This window comes from Taudactylus pleione, unplaced genomic scaffold, assembly GCF_031769625.1.
Source record: "Taudactylus pleione unplaced genomic scaffold, aTauple2 ptg000037l, whole genome shotgun sequence".
NCBI classification, from domain to species: Eukaryota; Metazoa; Chordata; class Amphibia; order Anura; family Myobatrachidae; genus Taudactylus; species Taudactylus pleione.
Window position 1 is genome coordinate 22,756,243 of NW_028284439.1, and position 23,200 is coordinate 22,779,442.

Consider the following 23,200-nt stretch of genomic DNA (forward strand, 5'->3'; position numbering starts at 1 on the left):
TGTACATTTAAAATGGCTACTATACAATCTGAAAGATAATTACACTAGTGTAGTAAGAATAGAACTTTCTGATGGTTATACATATATATAGATATATAATTTCAACACGATAAATTCAAAAAATAAATTAATATATTTTATTTCAGCACGGATCATTTTTGCTTTAATTTAATGTGTCCAATTAGATTTCTTCTTCCCCTTCCGTGTAGCATGTGCCATGCTTCCATGCTACAGTGTGGTTATTAATTTTTTTACATTTTTTTGTATAAAATATGAGAAGTGAGTTGAGGATGAACTGAAATCACAAAGTCACTGTAAGTGTCCCTTAGAGTATTCCTGTGCAGCTTATCTTTTCTAACATTCCTATTTTGTCTTGTGAGGATAGAATAACCAATCGTAAAGAATAGAAGCTTCCGAATAGCCCAGTGCCATCCCTCATTAAACTTCTTTTATACTCCTCTTTTAAAGAAGCTGTCAAGTTCTATTCTGTGTCTGACAGGAAAGGCCAAATCTGCAGTACAGGAAGCTAGGCGCACACACGCACACACACAGAAAGAAACTTTTTGTGTGACTGTTGTACCAAGCCAGCAGAGAAGAAATTTAAAATCGTGTAATTTAGTCTGGAGGCATTTACTGTACATAGCCAATAGTAATGGTAATTTCTCTCATTGTTAAAGTGAAAAGATAACCATCAGTCAGTTGTCAATTGGTCAATTGCAGAAGTGATGAAAGACACTGGTAGGAACAATAACGTCTGTGGCTATCTGGTCTATTTGCTGTTTTTAGGAAAATATGGGTTCTGGATTCTATGGAATATATGGGAAACTACAAGCCTCTAAATAATAAACATGCATACACTACAAAATGGAAAATCGCTTTGTGCTATATCTGTTAGGTTCTTTTTACACTATTATTATTATATAGTTTAGTTAAAATGTTATTACTCTTTATTGTTTCAATATTTTAATACTTTTTACCAGAGTGAGGTAATTTTGAGCTTTACTCTGACATCATTAGCATTCAATTTATTTTTTTACAGTTCCTTAAACTCTTGCTGTCTAGAAGTAACATTAAGTGTTTTATATGTTATGCATATAATAAAAGCACACATGTCACTTTTATTGTTTTACCTCTCATATTTCACTCCTGTTTTGTTATAATTCTTAGCTATAATAACATTATTTAAAATATTTGTTTCAGTTTTTTTCTGAAGTATGTTATAAATACTGGCCATTCATAATAAAACACCAGATTAGATCCCTTTTAGTTTCTATTAATATTCAGTATACCCGTGTCTTACTATTAAACCAGTGTTACATCACCATCTTCTTAATACTGTATAGAGATACACTCATCCAACCCCATTGTACTTTCTTTACAATTTCCCTTAACAATTTTATTTTAATTAATCCCTTGTTCTTTTTTTTAAGTGTTGCGATGTTATTGATTTAAGGTTTCTGCTCTTTTGGCTGTGGTAGGTAATAAAAAGGATTATAGGCCTCCAGAAAGATGAGATATCATCAGCCTGTAATCCAGCCCGCGGTTTCCTAGATACCGTATTGTCTATTCTGTTCCGCTATGTGAAAAATGTTGAATATCAACAATGGGTTTCAGTGCTGTATTGTTGAGTTTTGTATGAACTAATCTTCCTTCACTAAAAAAAAAAAGAAAAGAACTACAGCTTTGGACAAAGTCTATAGCCAGTGCATTTGTAACTCCCAATGCACAGGGTCTGACTGTGCAGGCAGAGACATTTTGCTCATTTGCTCTGCTCTTTCCTGTAGTTAACCTGTTCTCAGGTGTCTGTACGTCTTGTGTTTTTTACCACCTGTTTGGGCACTATTTCTGGGAAAGTCTCTGGACGTTGGAGCTGTAGTAGGCCATGCCGAAAGACTGTTGTCCAATGGCTGGAAGGTAAGCTTGTACTGAACTCCTCTGGTATGCCACTAGTTAACAGTAGGGGATTGTTGATGTAACTCTTTGATATCATCCGGATACTGAAAACGCTTTAACATAGAATCAGTACAGTCACGGTAGTGTATGTGTTTCTGTTTCTGATTTAATTCTAAATTATATACATTATGCTATATAAGATGAAGTTACCTGTACAGCAGACAGCTATTGCTGAAATGCACTATTGTGTTTACTTACTGATCTCTTTATTAAGAAGTCGGACGTTTTGAGCATACCTGAATGAAAAATAATATTAGCTGCCATGAATTTGCCAGGGTTATCTGTTATTCCCGGGAATGTCATATATACTGTATGTAGCATCATTACAGAATACCTAATGTCAGCGGAGGAAGAACCATGCTGCAGAAAAGATAATAAAGAAGGAATATTTCCGATGCATAATCCTGTTTTAGGTTGACTATAATATGTCATGTTTAATTTTCTTATGTTCTACTGTGTGAGATTAAAGTTAGCCAGCTAGTGGCTGGTGCACAAATTGATTTGTTGAACAGATAATTTCTAATATCCTACATACAAATAGGCAGCAATGATAAATGTGTGCAGTTATCGTGCTGCTCCGCCATGTCATGCATGCTGTCCTCACTGCTACCTTACAGATCAGGTGCAGCTATAGGTATGCTGCCTTTCAACATTTCAAAAGGCAAACTTCCATGAATGATTGTCTCCAAGATAATCGCTCTGTAATGGATGCATACAATTGAATTAGTGCCCTGCTGTAGATTGGCTATTCTTACCCCGGCACTTTAATCTCACTCTTAAAATCCTTGAATTGGAAGGAAGTGCAGATAAGAGTTGCTTAAATCTGCATTTAGTGCCAGGCAATGAAGGCCCCCTATGAAAGCACTTCAGATCCTGCGCTTGCGGTGGTGAGCCTGAATTTTTCCCCTTCCCTGAGCATTATTGTCAGTCAATTATGAAATGGAACTGAACCAGAAAATCTGGTACAGTCTGGTAATTAGTACAAAGAGTTTCCAGTCTAGTGTAAAGGGAGAGATGCAAGGGACCCAGCAGCTACAGATACAGTTTTGATCAGCCTGGACACTACTTTTCATTCTGCTTGATTACCTCTTAAGATACTGGCTCCATCCCTTAATGTCTGCTTCAGATGCATTGGTACTTATGGGCCTAGTTTTGCTTTTCTATTGCTCTCTTTTAAAGGTGCATCCTCTCTTTTTACAATTTGTCATTTTAGCTCATTATGACTCCACAACAAAGAGAATGTTTATTAACACATCTTGAACTGAGTCTTCAGGATATTTGTATCATGGACAGAGAGTTAAGCATTACATTTTTATCTTTTCTGTGTTTTATTCTAGTTTCCACATCGATTAAAGGGTTTTAGACTATGAATGTCCCTTATGCTCAAGATTTCCCATGATGACAATGTGATTGCAAATATTCACATATCAGTCGTTGTAACTGTCTCTCAGAGTTTAATAAAAATACGTTAATTGCAAAGTACTCAAAAGTGATAAAATGTGTGCTTATTAATAGAATACAAATATCCTTGTTGACAACAGTAATATTTAATTTACTTATAGTAATTACAATATATTATTTTTAGAAATATATGTTTTTTGGGTGTTTACTTAATGAAAGCTCCAACTCTTGCTAACAGTAATAAATGTGGATAGAACGCAGCCGCTGGAAATGCAATGTGGTATGAGAAATGGGTCACATCGGCTGAACCAATTGTGGTAATAAGCTGATGAAGTTTATATTACTCGCATGGCGATCATTTAAATTAACTACCAATACTGAATATATCATGCAGTATTCTAATTAACATGCCTTACTGATATCATATATTGCTGTGTAATATACATATTTGTGTATGATACTTACACAGCCTGTTTTAGACACAAATGATACAGATGACGTTGAGTCAAGTTGGTGTTAAGTTTCCATAATTATTTAAATATACTTTGAATGTATTAAATTAATGGAACTGACTAAATTACAGTTTTAATTAATTGAATCTGAACATGTTCACACAGTGTACTCTGCAGTTGGTTACAAGGTAAATATTTCTAGACTGAACAACAGCAAAGCCGGGAATGTTCACACATTGGAAAATGTGAAGTCTTTGTTCCTAAGTCAATATTTACTACATCATCAGTTAAACTTTTTTTTCATATGGAACCTCCATTAGTTTCCATTGCTCGTCACCTGTAGACTTTTCCTATGGTGCAATCCTAGTTTTGTAAGTTTTCCTTAATTGTTCCTCTTGAACATTACCTACTCTTTGTGTAGCAGTCATCACATAAAAAATATCGGTCACATTTTTGATTCTCTTACAGAAGTAATTGATTGGATAATGCTGGCCAATGGAAGACATTAATAACCGTAGAGTAATTATCTAAGATATTTAGGAAATTAAGTGTTTGGAAAACAAAGATGCCATATCTGTATGGTTAGCTTACTAAGATATAAGTAGATATCTTATGATGATATTGTTGTTATTTAGAGATGAAGAAACTACTATGCTTCGCAGCACAGAAGCCTCTAATGTTTTAACTTGGGACACTTGATACCTCTTTCCATTTCTTTGTCAAAACACAAGTTACTGTCTACTTGGGCTTGTCTCTGACTATTCCACCAAAGTATGAAGAGAGGTCAAACAATGTCATGTGTCAGATGTGAGTCATCTACTGTCTATCTAGGGAAAGTGTGATGTCAGTGTATCTAGTGTACAGATAATTGAGTTATGGAAGGAACATTTATTGTATTCTAAATTTACTTTCTTCATCTTATGCGGTAAGGCAGTTAATGTCAAATGAAAGAAAAATAAGCTTGCTCTGTTCATGTTAATAAAAATTCTGCCATCCCAGATACTTAGTGCTAGAAAAATTAAATAAAAAAATATGAACTTTGTTGTCAACGGTCATGTTTTTACTACTGAATATGGACCCACTGTCTACACAAAGTCTTTTAAACTAAATTATGGCAATGATTAAAATAAATTCTTCTAAATCGGTTCCACTAATCCCAAAAATGTAGGTTTTGAGCAAGTGCAGAAAAAGTCAAGGAATCATCTTGTATTGTTGATTCCATGCTAAAGATAATGCAGCAAAGTTAGGATTAAATAGTCCTTTCTCTAAACCTGATAAGACTCTGTTTTTTTTTTTTGCAAACTGTAGAATTTAATTAGCTATATAAATGCCAGAATGACAAATAAGGTCCTATTGTCTTGATATCTCTCCAGGAATTGGTCTTTTAAAGTAAATTTGCTGTATTAATCACCTAAAAATATTTTTGATCGCTGAATTAATAGCTTCAGGCTGCACCAGGTAATCATTGGCATAGGTGATTGCCTCTTAATTACTGTATGGACGCTCTCTATTCACTCTTATTAATTCATGTTTTCTGGCAAAATCCCAAAAGGCAGCCTTCCCCTATATCTCCTAATTACTTCTGTAATTGAATTTGCCCACTTTTTCAAGCCTATTTTTCTAACCTGACTATATGTATTCATTCTTTATTGTATCTGTCTTGTGTCGGTTTTCAGCAAAGCAGAATGTACATTGATTCTTTCCCCGTTTCTCATTAATTTTCAAGAGCTTTGCTACATGACTGTTTTTTTCTGCCTGTCAGTCCTATTGCTTGTTCCAAAGAAGATGCTTATTATTTAAGGTTAGGTAAAATAGGCTGAAGTTAATTAATTCATTAGTAACTCAGAGCCAATTACTACAGGCTTCGTTTACTTATGCACTTGTTAACAAGGCACAAATGAGAAAAAGGCCAATGACAAATGGACATCCTTCAGAAAGTGACTAAGCCCAATACAGACACTGCACCTGCAAAATTATCTTCTGTATATCTAAGATGTGAGTTTCCATTCTATTAAGTTTCAGTAACTGTTAGAGCACAGTGCTACTTCCCCATAGTTGAAATAATTATATTTGACAGTAGTTAATATCTATACTATGCATTCTCTGCTGCTAATCTTTTTCAATAGCATTATCTGTATTATTGTATCAGGTGTGCACATGATTTGGTTTTGTTTCTCTTTTATTAATTAAAAATTAGGAATACACAAAGTATGTCAAGGAGCAATAACACTAATATGATAACTAATACTATGTATATATCTTGTAGAAGACAAAACCGGAACTGAGGGTTACATTTTGTCCTAAGGGTCAATTGATAATTTATTTGATCAGGTAAATTTGGATCCCTGCAGTGTTTATCCAGCTTTTTACTCTTTGGGTTTAATCTTTCAGCACTGACTCTTTTATTTAACAGCAAACACATTTATTATGTGAAGAATGTGCACAGGTATTAACACAAGCTGCAAGATCATGCATGTTGTATAGGAAAAGATAAATACAACAGAAAATAGCAGATCTTGCATTTTAAAAAATCACCACTTTATTTCACTGAAAAATGAATGAAAATTGCATGTATTTTAGCCTAGATTAAACATAGATAATAAAATTTACAAGATAGTGAAATATTGGTTTTACAAATTTTCAAGCCAAAAAATGATTAGTAGGTCATAATATAATTTATTTTTATACTAGGTAGCTGGGCCTGGAAGGTGGAAGCTTAAGAAATGGAATGGTGGATCTGTGCCCTATCCTCTGTAATACCACACACGGTACAGCACAGTCACCTCACAATAGATGCTATCAATCTTCTACTACTGTTGTATTCACCTAGTATAAAAGCACTCATTAAGTAACCGCACATTCGGTACATTTAAATGGAAGATGAAGCATTAAATGGTAGTACTTAGTTTCATATTACATTAAATACTAAGGATACATTTATATTTTAAGCATGAACTGCCATGCAAATCATTTTAGGATGAGTGAATTTAATATAGGATTATTAGCTGAAATATAGATGTAAAATACCATTTATTAATATAAACTGACTATAATAGTACACATTAATAACCCTTGAGGTATTTTATCAGACATGTAGAACTAAACAGAGAGAGAAAAACTTCAAACTGAACAGTGACTTCGACTTAGATTCAACTCAATGCTCTTATATGTATAATTCTCATCTGCTCTGTCATGATTTGCCAATATATTCTTGTATCTGGCTGTTAGACTGTAAGGAAAATTCGGTCTCTTATGGTGCACAGATAGATGGGTCACATCTGCTCACAAAATCCTACATGTTAGGGGGCACTGTGTAGGATATGTCACCACTATAGAAACTGGAATATAGTTCAGCAGGGCCATGTGTGTTACCACCAAAGACATGAATAGGAGAGAGAAGGATGGGAGCGAAGGGACTATGTACAATATAAACTGTATTTATATACCAGCAGAGTATAAAGGGCATAAGCCAATCCAAGCAAGAGGCGGAGTTATCTCATGCTTCAGGATAGGTTATTTCATTCCTACATACTGGTCCTGAAAAATCAGTCTGCACCTACCTTTAAGGGATTTCAGGTCTGACTTGAAATGCTAATGGTGAAAAGAGTAAAAACGTTACTTCATAGTCCATCCTGCTAGCACTTTAAGACCACCTCCCTTATGGCTGTTTACACTTCTCTTCAAAAGTACTGATTGGCTTAGCATCATTTATATGCTTCATTTAGAGGTGAACATCAGGACTTTCATTATAACATGTGTAATATTTGTGTGTTTAAATGTTTTTATCACATTGATCAAGTTGCACTTAGAAACCATGCCATTGACCGTATAGGCCAAGACTTGCTTTTTATTGCCTTAAAAAAATAAATCAAGCCTTTTGAGACAAAAACATTCTGCAGTCCCTTAGTAAATTGAAACTAATTCTATAAATGCTGCATCTTTACCCCATGAGGGCCTGAGGTGCATGTTATGTAAATGCCGGCTGCGAGGGGCTAATGTTTTCAGTCTGCACATGCGTCCGAGTCACACTGCGCAAATGCGTCTACATGGTTACCAACGAAAGCCACAGAATTAATTTGGAGTTGGACACAGAGCGAGGCATTTTCATTGGGCATTCCTGGGTGGTGACAGAGGGGTTGCCAGCCAGACATGGGGGTGTCACTATCAGCGACTGTGGCTTTGGCCACAGTTGCGCTAATTTCGCCGCCCATGTTCAGACGGACATTCTGCACCTTCATAGGGCTGGTGCAATGTACTATGGTGCGACCGATACGCTACCAATAGTGCATCTTAATGCACAAAGCAGTGGATTACCGGTACAGACGGTGGGTGTCTCTGTACAAATCCCATCAGCTGTGGCATTAGCATAGAGATGAAGTCGCCGCTGTATTAGAGTGGACCTCTGAATCAGGCCCTGAATCTTATTGAAATAGTGACGTCCCACAGAATTTGTTGTTGTATGATGGTGCACAACCAGGTGTCCGCACTTAGTAAGCATTGTCCCAATTTCAACCCAGCGGATGCTGCTATTACATGTAAAATCTGTGCGCGTTGCTTTTGCACTGGTGGAATTGCATTTTTGCCCTTTTGTAAAAATACTTAAAACAACTTATAATTAAAGAAACAATTAATTACATTTAACTTTAGCTAGTAACACTTGGAAATGTGATGTAATGGACATTAACTAATTATTTGTGTCTTAAAGGAAATATTGATGTTACTATCTGCATTCATTGTATGGGACGCCCCTCAGAAGACAGCGGAGCACTGCTTACAACTCTTTCAGCCAGTTTTGTCATTGATAAACTCTGACATTGCATTGTCTTCTTGTCAGCGGACATTATGCCTGCAGTACAGCAAATATTTTATTCTCCTTCGGACCAAAGCATCTTTTAGACATTCCCTTCTTTTATTGATTTGTTTTCTCCTTCCCCTTTCTCCTTCCATTGTTTTCTTATCATAGCTGCAGGTTATTACGTAGGAAGTATTGATGGGAATGGATGGTCTGGGTCGATGGAGAGCTAATGCATCCCTAATCCTACCATTGTTACAGAGTTATGCTTTACTGTGGTCCCTGATGGGGAAAAGGTGCAGAGCTGTTGATCTGAGTTTCATTTGTCACAAACCAATCCATCAATCAACCCTCAGCATGTCTGAATTGTGACTGACATGTGGGTCCCGGCTGAAAAAACTCGATAACACTGTTTTGTCAGATTGCTCACTTTCCTTTTTCGATAAGAAAGTATATTGGCGAGAAATAGATAAGCATAGACCTAGTAAAGATTTGGAGAGAGACGGAGACATATATGACAGTAGAGGTTATAGATTTTCAGTATTTATTCCACTCATAGCCTAAAAACATTGATTAAATCCTAGCCTTATAGTCTTCCTATCATCTGAACTAGTTGTAATTGTGGAGTTTTTAAACCAATTGCAGGTGTCGTAGGAGACTTTTTCTATTGAGCCTGGGAATTTATCCAATGTATTGATTAACGTGTTACTATCCCTAAGGATCTATCAACTTCACTTATAAACATGCCACTGTGTCTCTTTACATCTCTACGAGTCACCTCCTACAGTTCTGTTCCTCACTTCAATGAAATTATCAATATACTACACTGCATTATTCTATAGTTACATGGAATTATGCTGGTATTGATGCAAAGGAATGACAGATTATTTTTTACAAATACTAACAGGTACTTTTAAATAAACTGGATTTTTCAGCAGAGCTGCTATATTTATATGGGCAGCAAAGATGTTTTAATTATGATTCATGTGTTTGAATATTTATTACTAGAGATGTGCGCAGACCCCCATGTTTGGTTTTGGATCTGGATTCATCTTCTTCTTTTGGTTTTGCAAAACCACCCTCAAGTGCTTTGATTTTGGATTTGGATAAAAATCGATAACAACAGCTAAAATGTCAGAATCCAAAACCCAAGTTCAGTTTTTAAATTTGAGTTCCAAATCGGCAACCGAACCGGGACTCTGTTCGAACTGGGTTCACAAAAGTGAATCCGAACCTTGACCCAGTTCTACTAGGAACCGCTAAATTCGGGTGTGTTTGGATTTCAGAAATCTGGACCTGCATATCTCTACTTATTACCATATAGTCCATATGCAGCAAACTAATCATTTAGGGCTCAATCCCATTGGCTGCTAGTTCCCTCGCAGCGCAAGGGAATTGAACTGTATTCTGCACTTATGGTACCTCCAGACTCAAAGAATATTGTGCGCAGGGCCATAGGACTTCATACAAAAATCAGCGAGTGTGGGGTGAGATCGGGCAGCTAAATTGGGGGGCAAGTTGCGGTGCCATTGCCTGCTATTCTACGCAGTTGCAACAGCATCTCGCTCCCTTCACAGCTGATATGTATGAGCCCAAACTTGAACTAGACAATGCACAAAACTCACTGCAATCGCAACTGTCATTTAGTGCTTTTCATTTCTAATATTACCTTGTTGTTTTTTAAACCTGTTCAGATATTGGGATATTTTCCTGTAGCTTATAGCCTACAAATAAATAGAAATTAAATAGAATGAATTATTTGGTTACCCATATAGTGTTAGATCACTATCATCAGTAAGGGGTTAACCATTCTGAACAATTACTTGCCATTCTGAAGCCAATCAACAGCATACAACAATTTATCATGTTACAGATTACAATCTACAGGAAATGTAAAAAAAATGAATTGTCAGACAAGAACATATACACATTTTGCTTTCAGCAGAGCAGCCCAAAAATAAGTATATTCTTGATTTTGTTGATTTTTATTATGGTAAAACATAGCTAAATTTTTTTTTAAATAACTCCAATTACTTCCGACTGGAAATATTTCTATGTCTCATTTTAATAGAGATTTTCCAAAGTTATAATTACGTTGCGAAATTTGGTATCTCTGTGCCATTATTCCAGTCATTGAATTGTACACTTTAATATGTTATGAAAAAAATCCAACCTTCTGGATATGTACAATTTTCTTTTCATTCCTTCTTTCAAGTTAGCATCCTGCTGAAATATATATTTAAGCATTAAATAGCTCCATAGGTATGTTGACTGTGATTTACAAATCTAATTCCTCTCTGCCACAGGAAGTTTGAAAGCCATTAGGTTGGGCCCATTACAGTAAACATGTTGCAGCATTAGAAAGTGGATTGAGATGCCTGTAACAGTTATGAAACTGATAACAATAAAACAATCTAGAAGCCAAGACGATGGACTTTAGTTAGCCCCGAGTATTTTTTAAATAAGATCTTTCTTCTGCTGCTCAGTCACTTGCAAAGTGGAAAAATCAATGCTGGAGTGCTGTAGATTTGTTGGATAAATTACATGTGCTTGGCTGCCCTATTGTATCTGTCCCATATTTCCGACTAGATACTTTTAGATGGAACGATCCTATAGCACACATACTCAATATTGATTTTTATAGATTAAACAGAGCTTGAATTGAACACCATGGGGCCAGTAGCATGAAGAACTTAAGATTTCCATTTCTTCACAGTGGGAACCCATTCCTGGTAGATGCTTATTAGGAAAGATTAGTGTCTTCAGAAGGAATGCTCTTACTGTATGACTGGGCTGGCAAATGTAAAGTACAATGTATGAATTCTTTTGTGTTACTTATTTTTCAAGGTTTATTATAGTTGGGTGGTTAAAATCAATAGCTTCAGTTTCCTTTTTTTCCCCTGCACTGTGGTGGCTACGTACAGTAATGAGCCCCTGCAGAATATAGGGTCAGTATATAGTTACAATCCTGTCATCATCAATCCCTCTTGCACTTTACTATGCAGTATTATTTAAACAAGGTTAAGTAGTTTTGTTTGTGGATAGTTATTTCCCCTGTATTTATGTTTTTTATGTTGACCAACTAGAGTTAATTGAAAATCAATGAATTAGTTTCCAGGAATTTCATATACCATCATTTGGATGACCCGCTTCCCTGAGGTATGTAACAATCTCCTTTTTTGTCATGAAACTTGCTGCTGAATATTCCATACAACAGTGATTTCCTTATCATGGACACGAATAGATTCACGGCAGAGGCCTCCTGCTCCCCGTTGAACTTCTCAAAATTCTGGTCCTAAATAAGATGATTACCTAATATGCAAACAGAGAAGATGAGACAGAGCCAAAATGGTGCGCTCACTGAAAATAAAAACATGTAAAATGTTCCTGTATGTAATAATTCCAAGTGGTTGGTAAGTTTGTGTAATCAATAATAGTTCTATTATTGATTATGGACACTTACCAACCACTTGGAATTATTATAAATAAGATAATTTTACATGTTTATAATATAAACATGCAAACAGTAAAGATGACATACAAAGCCAAAATGGTGCACTCACTGGAAAGTCCAATATAAACTTTATATTGGACTTTTCAGTGAGCGCACCATTTTGGCTTTGTATGTCATCTTTACTGTTTGCATGTTCTTACAATAGATGTGGTAGGTGATACATAACATACTCTACAGCCTACATTGCAGCTCCCAGGGTGCACAGTGACTTTCTATATTTGTGTTTTTTCCATATTACCTAATTGTCCAGTGAACTATTATCCCACTATTTTGATGGTAGTTGTGCAGATGGACATTGCAACTTTGTAAAGTGCCTGAGGTTCAGTCCAAAATTGTGATCAGAGCATACCTCATCTCCCATCACCAACCAATCACAATGTTATCTTTTAGACATTAATCATTCAGATAAATCGCATAAAAATTAAACACATACATAAAGTGGCAATACAAGTTTAGCAAACAAGGTGGGCGATTCAATTCAATGCAATGTGAATAGAGCTGGGAAGAAGTTCCTGGAGCCATTTAAATTGTCCCTATAGTACCCATTACTTAGTCGGGAGAAACCAGTTACCATGCCTGTTTAGTCACTGTAACCGACTTTCTCTGAATAAAGTGTCGGCCATGATGCTGTTAGCGTCACACACTAAGCCAGAAAACAGCATCGCGGCCGGCAGTTAAGTCAGACTTCTGCTCGCACCTCAGGAGGATACGAACAGAAGTTCTCTAGCTGAACTTAACACCACGGTCTATTGAATAGCTCCTGGAACTCCTTCACAGCATTATTCACATGGCATTGAATTTAATTGCCACAAGGTGAGCAAAATACACCACTCATTTATTTCTGTCTCATTGCCATTTCATTATTACCATTCACACTATTATACCCAAACATAAACTCACATATTCAACACAGGGATAATGTCCCAACATTACATCAGTATGATATGATGCCTACACAGGCTACCGACTCTAAACAATACGATCCATCCTAGAGATGCTTGAAAAATGTAGCACTCATTCAAAATTCAGGTTCACAAGCTCATGTTTGCACTGCAGTACATTGTTTGCTAATTGGCAATTCAACATAGGTGTATCAATAACGAGTGTAGGAGTGCACTGCATATGGGCCACGTAACACAAACCCAGCACCCTAATGTGTGCCGGCAAGCGGGTCCCCCTCCTATGTGGCACCATGTTTCCAGTGTTCACAGTGGTATATGTCTTTGTAAGTTTGCAGTAAAAGCAAAGACTTTGGCACTGTGCCTTTGCTATCTTGTGTTCATGCTCCATCTTCCCAAATATCACTGGGAAGATGGTGCTGCATAGGAAAAGTACTGAAAAGTAATAATTTAAGCTCAAACATTTTCTAGCCTGTTGAAACATGTGCAAACCAACACAATCCACAATCCATGATCATGTGCAAACCTGGGTCTCCCATGGTCGGACCTGTTTGAGCATTGTCAAAGCTGGTTGCATTGCGTGAATCTATCTCACTTTTGCTTAATCATTTTAAAGTTTGAGAATTTCCACATTTTAGAACCAATTCAGTTTGTGTTTGTGTTGAAGTTTGTGAAACAGCTTTATAAAATATGAGCAAGGCTTCCATATTACAAAATGCCAGCAGTTCTGTGCAAAGCTCAATACAAGCAAATTGTTAGTGTTACAGACTCTATATTCTAGTGAATACTATGTAGCACAGAGCTCTTTTTCTAGTGGCTGACACTAGTATGTACTCTATTCAGGGGCATAGGAACCAGGGGGGCAGTTGCCCCCCCATAATTTATTTTAGGTGGGCAAATACTGTGTTTTGGCCCCCCCCACCCATGAACATCTACAAAAAAGTGAATAGAAATGAATGAAAGGGGAAAAAGCGTTAATAGCTTTGTTTGAACTCACCAACTGTTGTCATTTCTGTTTACCAAAAATAAGTTAGCTTCATGTCCTGCGTACATTTTCTTCATGCAAACACTTTTTCTTTCTTTCTTAGAAGCCTCACTCATTTTGCTATCACAATATGCAGTAAGCATAAGTAGACACACAAGAGCGGGAAGATGCACTTCCCATTGACTGTTTTTGTAAGTTATATGACAATGGAACAGAGAAAGCAAATGATTGCGGCCTGCAGACGGTTTAAAAACGTTAACAGCAGTCTCGCTGTCACCAGATAGTAGCACATACCAGATTTTATAGCACATACTATAACCCATGAGGCAGTGACTATAGATATAAAAATACTCCCAATCAAATGAGCTTAGGCTGTCAATGAAATCTGAATAAAAACTAGGTTAATGACTATGAGAAATGTACATTTTTAAGATTAAGAATTGACTTTATCTTTCTAACAGCTATTGTACTAATTGTTAGTTAATATTAATAATGTATATACATTTTTATAGTAAAATAAACAATGATACTGGGGTTGACTAACCCCAGAAACACTGATGAAAATTAACATAGGATTGGGAGGCTTTGTATATTTACAGTCACTGTTACAATTGTCGTAAAAGGAGATACCAAACGCAACAATAAGTGGCTCAAGGAACAAGGGCTATAATAGTCCTTGGCCTTTTGCCCCTCCCCCCCCTGCCATGAAAATTTTAATTCCTACGCCCCTGACTCTCTCTTTAGTGTGGGGTAGGTGTACGCTAAGGGTTGTTCATGAGTGTAAGACAAACAAAATGACAACACTCAGAAGAGGGACAGTGTCAGGTCAAAGTCGTAAAGCCAACCTGTTATTAAAGTGACTTAAAATTATTTTGCATACCATTCACTATAGACTTAATTTATCTTCAGTCTAGTATACAGTCCGGACCCCTCTCTCTAGTGGATAGTGTGCAGCATAGACCCATTCTCTAGTTGCAGTAATAAAATGTAGACATTTTTCTTAGACAGCTATTAAACTATACATATAGCTGTACCAAGAGACCACATTCACCTGTGGTAGATATGCAATATACCAGAGCCTATTCTCTGGTGCCTGCTAGACAATAGATTGTCCCAATTTGCAACTTTTAGTCTATATGGGATGTAGTTATTATACCTCCACACGGGATGCCAGCTGTTGAAATCTCAACCTGCTGACAGAACACCAGCACCGGATTCCTGATGCCAGTTGAGATGCCAACACCAGAATCCCGACAGCTGGTATCCCGAACGTAAGTACAGCGGGCCAGGTTAGCTGTTAGCCGCGGGGTTACAATTTAAGCACCATGGGGGGGCTAGGCTGCAGGAGGGGGAGGTTAGATTTAGGATGCAGACAGGGGGGGTTAGGTTTAGGCACCACTGGGGGGAGGTTAGGGTTAGGCACTAAGGGGGGAGGGTTAGGTTCAGGCACCAAAGGGGAGGGTTAGGTTTATTCACTAATGGGGAATGTTAGAGTGTGGGGGGAGTTAGGGTTAGGACACAGGAACAAAGGGTTAGGGGGTGAAGGCGGAGGCATAACATGCTTACGGACCCACTGACGGGATACTGAGCATCTTGATGCCACTGTCGGTATTTTGACAACTGGCATCCCGACTGCCGGTCTCCCATACCCAATTTGTCTATACACAGACCCCATCCCATTGTAAAACAGTTCAGTTTTGATGCTGACCACTGGCTGAGACCCAATGCTGATACCATTGTTAGTGGAGTGCACACAGGACAAGTCTCATCAATGAGACAGCTCACATCTTTTAACTCAAATAATTGTTCCAGACAGCAACATGTACACTGTATTTCAATCGATTAATGGGGTCCATGGTACAAACTTGGTGATGCTTTTTATCTGTCTGCTGTTGTTTTGACAGCTGCCAGTTCTCCTAGTGTAGCAAGTCCAGTAGAGTAGAAGTCCAGTACTTTAAGATCACATAGGACTGTAGTGAGCATGCTGGATAATTAGCTTAAAAACAAGTTGCCCATTACAGCAAGAATATCACGAAATTCTGGTGAATTCTGATTCTGAACTGCACATCTCTAATATAGTATGTTATAGTTTGCGCAAAGTTCTTTGTTAACATGTAAGCAAAATTTATTTTTTCTTTGAAATATTTGTGTGCATTTAATATACTATGGGCCGTATTCAATTGCCGGCTAAAAGTCCCGGACTTTTCGCATGTCGGAGATTTCGCCGTCATCGCTTGTTTTGCCTCCAGAAAAGTATCGCGATCATCACCGCTTTTCGCCCTATTCAATTGCAAAGGACGCGAGAACGCGTCCCGGCAAAACTGAAATCGGCGAAAAGTTTTGGGGAAATCATCCTGACACCCCCCTAAAGATGCATTGACATTGGGGATCACTATGGATACCCCGAATAGCCCTGCTGAAGGTATTTGGGGTGCTTAAATGCTCTCAATTGGTGCTATTTTGCATCTTTGCACAAGTGGTGAAGAATAGCATTTAGCAGGTTTTTTTTGCCGAAAATAAGTAGTCCCAGCAAATTTGGGGTACATTAAAATGGGTGCTAGCATGGTTACAATTTGCTAAAGTGCATTTTTAAAAAACGCACCTTCAGCAAAAAACTGCAATAAAAAAAAATGCTTGGGCATACTTGGGGGACCCCCTGCAGTCTATTTCGCTAGTTTTAACTTTGTCCACCAACTTTTTTTTTTTTTGCACAAAAAAGGAAAGTACTTTTTGCGGGTGATTTTAGGTAAATTTTAACGTTTTTGGATGCAGTTTACCTTTTGGGGGCTGTACCAAGGCTGCAGGTGTGTTGCCGCAACTTTGCACCCCAAACCCCCAATTCTGCACTTTTTTCCACCTCCATTCCGAGGCGAATCTTTTCCGCTGGTTACAAGGCGCAGACTTTTTGCACCAGCGAAAAGTCTTTGCAATTGAATATGGCGGAAAGTTTCCAACAGGCGAAATTACGTCATCGGCGAAAACTTTTCGCCGGGAAAGGCTTTCGCCAGCAATTGAATACGGCCCTATATGTGATACATGCAGATATTTATTAGATTACTGTTTTTGAGTTATGCTAAGATCAATGCAATATTTATCCAATAAACAACTTTGCCTGTGACAGGTGTGTTATGGCTCCTGTCCCATAAACATCTGTCTGTACAATGGTAAAGATCATGAAGAGGATTTGTTCAAATTTACTGATGACTGCTGTGTACAAGCGCCATTGCCAATGATTGCAGTTAAATGGTCAAAAAGTATGGCTACTTTATCTTTCATTAACACAAATTATTTGCGTCAATTGCCCGATTACTTAAACCATATTTCATTTCATGCCTGGAGAAGAAAGCATAACCTTCCCTCCCTGCCCTATGATCTCATCAGAGGGAAAATAATTCCCTTTTGTCCTGCTTTAATTTGCTGTGATATCTCTTCAGATACTATTGATCCTGACCTACCACATCACTGACTCTCTGTTCTGTGTCTACACGCTCATCTTCATGAATTTGTCACTGAATATGCCTATCATGTCCTGTGTTCTTCCTGCCTCTGTCGCTATGTCAATATTTAATGTCACACTCTCCTAATCCCGTTATCTTCTCTGTCCTTCAATAACTGGCTAATGTTGTTAAATATGCTAGGTCAATACATCCTTCTGAGTTACTCGTACTGCATCATAAATGTCAGAAATCAGCTAATTATCAATTAGGATATAAGCAAAACAATGGATATTACACAAAATAATAAGAAAATATAAATAAAACAAAAAGTCAACAATCCCAATTATACAGCATTACATTGCCTTGTATATTGCCCACAAATTGGAACTGCATAGTACCATGGATAACGCTCTGGCACAATATCCCTATAATATTGTATTTAGGCAACCAGTAATTTAAAGCATGACTAAACAATTATTAAGTCTGTTAATACTACACTTTGCAATTGGAAATTAGGCAACTTTAATAATCTTAGGCTGCCAAACTCTTGGATGGGCAATTTGGGCTCCATAGACTGACCATACATGCCTGTATTTCTGATGAACAGCTGGCCAGGAATAGCCATAAGCTAGCAGTGTGTGTGATTTTAGGAAAAATACCTTATTTGTGCCCCAAATCATCCAATGGAGTCAGGGCTAAGTGGAAGATTGACCTATGCTGATTAAGTGAATGGCCAGATTTGACAAAAACTCTTTTTACATGAAGCTCAAGCGGAGTAGTTAAATCTGGTCATTCCTCATATGTGAAGACCTCATAAATGACCTTAAAACAAACATGTTTTTCTTGAAATCGCCAAGCATGTATCGTTTTCTTTATGTAAGCCTCACCTAGACAGTCTGTCCTCATAGCTAAGAGCTTCCTGACAGCCTGATCATTTTCTTATTTGTTCTAATTACATTTTTTATGTAAGTTTGGGACCAGAACTGCACCATATATTCTATGTGTTGTGTCAAAAATAATTTGTATGGAGTAAACAATATGCTTAAATGGGATGATATACTGATTTTTGAAAGGTGTGTATCTTTGTTTTAGTTTTGGATTCTGTATTAATGAAGTAATGCCTGCTCATCTTTCCCCTGAATAGTATTGAATACCATGTGCAAGCAACCAGGTAATACCACCGCTGGATAAAGTTTATACACAACTCCAGGTAAGCTTGCAGAAATAACAGTAAACATGTCCAAATATTGCTTCAAAAGAGCAGAGTGAGAGTTAAAAGTCTGTTTTTTAAAAAATATTCATTAAAAAATGCATAGAATGTCAGGGGCAAGAAAGGAAGAGGCCAGATGGCTCTATTGTCCATTTATTTTAATAATAGTCCAGGACATATGCATATTTATAATGGAATCCAATTCTAATAGATGGAACGCTTGTTTGAAGCAATGAACACAATATAAAATATATTTAATAACACCACTATACACGAAAATTAACAATATTCAGAATTGGTGCAATAGTTTGCTCAAAGCTCAGCAGCAAAGTTAAATCATAAGTTTAAGATCGCTATTACTCAAACACTGTTATTATCATATGACGTATGGACATGCGATCCGGTACCTCGAAAAGATCTTTCTCCCATATATTACTTTATATCAGCAGTTGTCCTTAATACTGTAATAGATCACTGGAAAAGGAGTTACTCACTGTCCCAGGGAAAGATGAGGCAGTAAGAGCTCAGCTTCTCCTCTGATCGCTCAGACACTGGCTGGAGCTGGGGGCTCGACCACGAAGCAGCCAATAAAACAAGGAGAACAAGAGCTAATGGAGGCATGCCTCACTGTGAGGGGGCATGCCTCGAGCTCTGATGGACACCACTAACGATCAAGTGACCAGTCCAGGAAGTATTCAGACATCAGAGCTCAGCACTGCAGCAGCACTGGGGAGGGAAAGAAATTGGCTTATGCAGAAAGAGAAAACACACAAAGGAGAAAAAGGTGAGGATGGTAGGGGCCAGTGCCTCCCCATCCATTGACCTCACCGCAAGTCCCTAGCATCAAGCCTTGTAAAGAGTGGACAAGAGGACAAATGGGGAAACTGACCAAAGCAAACAATCAACTTCTAGCACAGCCTATAAAAAGTCAGTTAGCTTTGGGTAATTTCTCCACTTTTTCTCTCTCAAATGTTTAATACATCTCCCCCTCTGAGCCATGCAAATAATTCTGATACATGTCCCCCACTATTAGAAATGCAAATAACTCTGATCCATTGCTCTTCTTTGTCACACCCCTCCCTCCCCACATAGCAGCAAATGTTGGAAACCTCATTCTCAGTCCCAATTGTCCTTTCCCATGTGACAGCTTCCGCTTCCCCTCGCATTTAACAGTCTCTCCCCTCCCTCCCACCTCTTTTTTCGTGTCCTCGCTCCCCATTTCTACTCTACATGTAACATTTTTCACTTTGAACTGTGTGTGGCCTCTTCTCTTCCCCTCTCTCACTATATGTGACAGTATCCATCTCAATCTACCCACTCCCATGTGACAGCCTCATCATTTTTCTTCCAAATGCTCCCTCGCCTAAATGATTGGCAGCCTACTCTCTTTCCCCTCTACATGTAAAAACCGCCACATTTGTCTTCCTTTCCCTCCCCCAAATATGTAAAAGCTTGCTCCTCCCTCCACTAAGCATGTGAAAGCTTGCTCCTCCCTCACCTAAGCATGTGAAAGCCTGTTCCTTCCTTCACTAAGCATGTGAAAACCTACTCTTTTCCCCCTAAGCATGTTAGCAGCCTACACATCTCCACCACACCCTCATCTCAGCATTTTCAGCATGTGTCAGTTTAACACTCAGATTGCTCCAACCTCCCTTCTATCAGCATGTTTCAGCCTACTTCCCCCAGGATGTGACAGCCTCCCCATTTCTTCACTCACGTCTCCCAGTATGTAATAGGCAATCCCCACAATGTATGACAGCCATACATTCTGATTCCGTCCACCCATCCCTTCTCATTTAACTTCTTTCCCTTTTGCCTCAACCCTCTCTTTACTACACTGGTGACAATCTTTCTCAATCTCAAGAAATCACATATGAGGCCATAAATCTTCTAGTCTCCTAACATGTACACGTTATTTCACATATACAGCATTTACTAAGAACAATCTACAAAATGATAGGTAGAAGTTGATTGTTTGCTATGGGCAACTTCTCCAATCTTTAGAAGACTTGATAATAAGGCTGAAGAACAAATTGTGTGTTCATAAACTTGTAAACACAGAAAGAGAAGAAAGGCTCTTTGCTGGGGCATACAGCAAAGAGCCTTTCTTCTCTTTCTGTGTTTACATATTCTTATATTAGGCTTTGGGAGCACCACCAATACCAGTAATTAAGGAAAATTCAATTCTTGAATAATATGGTATGATTGGTTTTTCTAAATACAAATAATCATTTATTACTCATATAAAATAACCACATTCTTTGGGTTCTGTGCGGAATCTCCCTCCCTTTTTTAGTTTGACGTGTTCTTAAACTTCACAGATTCCTGAAAAGAGAGTAATGGTGTCCACAAGTGATGTGTGTGTCTTACATTTCTGATTCTGGCACTGTAATCCTAGAGAATCCTCTTTCCACCATTTCTGATTCCTCTGCATGGTGAGGATGAGTAGTAGTAAAAGTAATGATGATGATGGTTTAGACATAGAAATTGAAGATGCTACTGTGTTTCTGACACTACTGATGATGATTAATGTGTTGTTCAATAACAAGTTAATAAAATACAGGAGGATGTTCTTTGTGTTGAAGTAAGTCAGCCACCAGTGGCAGAAGGACCTTGTCATGCATCTTGGATTTTTCCCAAATGCTGACATTTGTCAATGCATCCTGTACCATTTGTAGTGCCAAAGTAAATAGAGGTAGGGATGTTAATCATCTAGGCACCTCCTCCCTGTTACAACATTTGCAATGAGTTTATTCAGGTTGTTTATCCAAATCTGTAAAATCATATATAATAACAAGCAGTCAGCTAGCAGCATAATGGCTAGATACCAGAACATACAATCTTCACTGCCAACACCTTTATCATCTACCTCCTCATTACTGATCAGAGGTATTCCTCCTGCATCCAATTTGCAAAGGCAAACTGACTTCCTTAATGCAATTCATGATTTCCAAGAAGAATCCTTGCACACTAAGGTTGCTGATGCTGCTGGGGGTGAATCTTTATCACAGAAGGCCAAGAAGATGAGTAGTTTCAAACAACAATTGTCATTGAAATTGTCATTTGCAAGATGAACCAAATATGACAGCCACCATACAACTGCACAGCGGATCACTGAAACTATGATGGTTATATTAGCATTAGATCTGCGCCCAATATCCGTCATCTATGCATCTGGTTTTAGCTGATTAGTTGAGGTCCTGTGTTCTCACTACCAAATATCATCTAAATTCTATTTTTCCAGAACAGCAATTCCTCAACTATACCAGAATATTAAAAAAAACTATTCTTTACATAGAAAATGCCATTCTAACAACTATCCACTTAACTACAGATATGTAGATAAGTGGTACTGGCCAAACTAAAGATTACATAACTGTGACAGCACACTGAGTGGGATTATCACCTACAGTATCTAACACACAATGCCAGCGCATTCACAGACAGGCTACTTTTTGTATCACTGACTTCACTAAGAAGTATACTTGTACTCAGAAATATTATAGGAAAATGGCTTACCCCGCTAAGATTCACCTCATGATTTGTCATTTCCGGTAATGGAACTAACATTATACGATCATTTTAACTGAATTCATTTAAACACATACCATGTTTTGTGCACACTTTGTGGTTCAGAAATTATTTTAAAAAATGACAGGTCTGTGAGGAAATGCTAGCTGTGGCCAAAAAATTCTGGGAGGGGATATGTTAAATTATTGCAGCACACTGGAGAATACTCTTAGTTTTATGTAAGCTAATACAACCATTTGAATGTGTAAGCTATGCAGTGAGTTCAGACACTGCTAGTTCATACCTTTATTTAAACTACTGGAAAATCAGCTAGAGAAGCTGAGGGGGAGATGAAAATAAGCAATTTTAAGCAATTCCGCTAAGTATGTTGGACTTGTCGATCAAGTTCTTTATTCGCTTCACCAGGACCAATGTGTCTGCAACATCTTGCAAATGGATCACTACATTTTGGCAACCATGTTTAATTATAGGTTTAAGCTCTATGTAATGTCTTTCTTTCCAACTGACACAGCTCTTAAGCTATGAAGATGCCACCTCAAGTTGCATTTGACATGTCTACTGCTTCAGTTTCTCCTGAAAAAGGTACTGCCTGGAAAATAACTGACCTTTTCCAAAAGACTCACTGATGACAATGAGTCAACTCAGTGTATCAGAGTGAAACATTATGACATCTGGTCATGCTTAAAAGAAATGTCCACATACAGTATATTGATACCTCTAAGTCTAATGTGACTCAATCTGATACAGTAAGCATCAATAGAATGGTAGAGGATTACTTTAATGATAATGTACAAATTTGCATCTCACATATTTCTTTGACTACTGGGAGGAAAAAAAGGCTATTTGGAGCCCCTTGTACAAACTAGCTATGGTGTACTTAAGCTGTACACCCTCCAGCAATCAGCAAAGGAGGTTTCTTCCAAAAAAAATATGGAAAAACTAATTCTATTTTGAATACCTGAGACTGTAATGGTGGCTTTCAATAGGGATGACCTAATATTGTGTGATGATGATATTAACAGTGAT

The 23,200-nt window shown here is 37.7% G+C and overlaps 1 long non-coding RNA gene across 2 annotated transcripts in view; it reads left to right on the plus strand.

Annotated features, from left to right (window-relative positions):
• Window positions 1-1,729: 1,729 nt before the first annotated feature.
• The window catches only part of LOC148538783 (uncharacterized), a 117,387-nt gene continuing 95,916 nt past the window's right edge, over window positions 1,730-23,200 (plus strand). Inside the window, exons 1-2 of one of the 2 annotated variants that reach the window (XR_015871706.1) lie at window positions 1,730-1,914; window positions 18,578-18,643. This is a non-coding gene — a long non-coding RNA (uncharacterized LOC148538783). The remainder of the gene's footprint in view (window positions 1,915-18,577; window positions 18,644-23,200) is intronic. The other variant, XR_015871708.1, reaches the window with a different exon arrangement.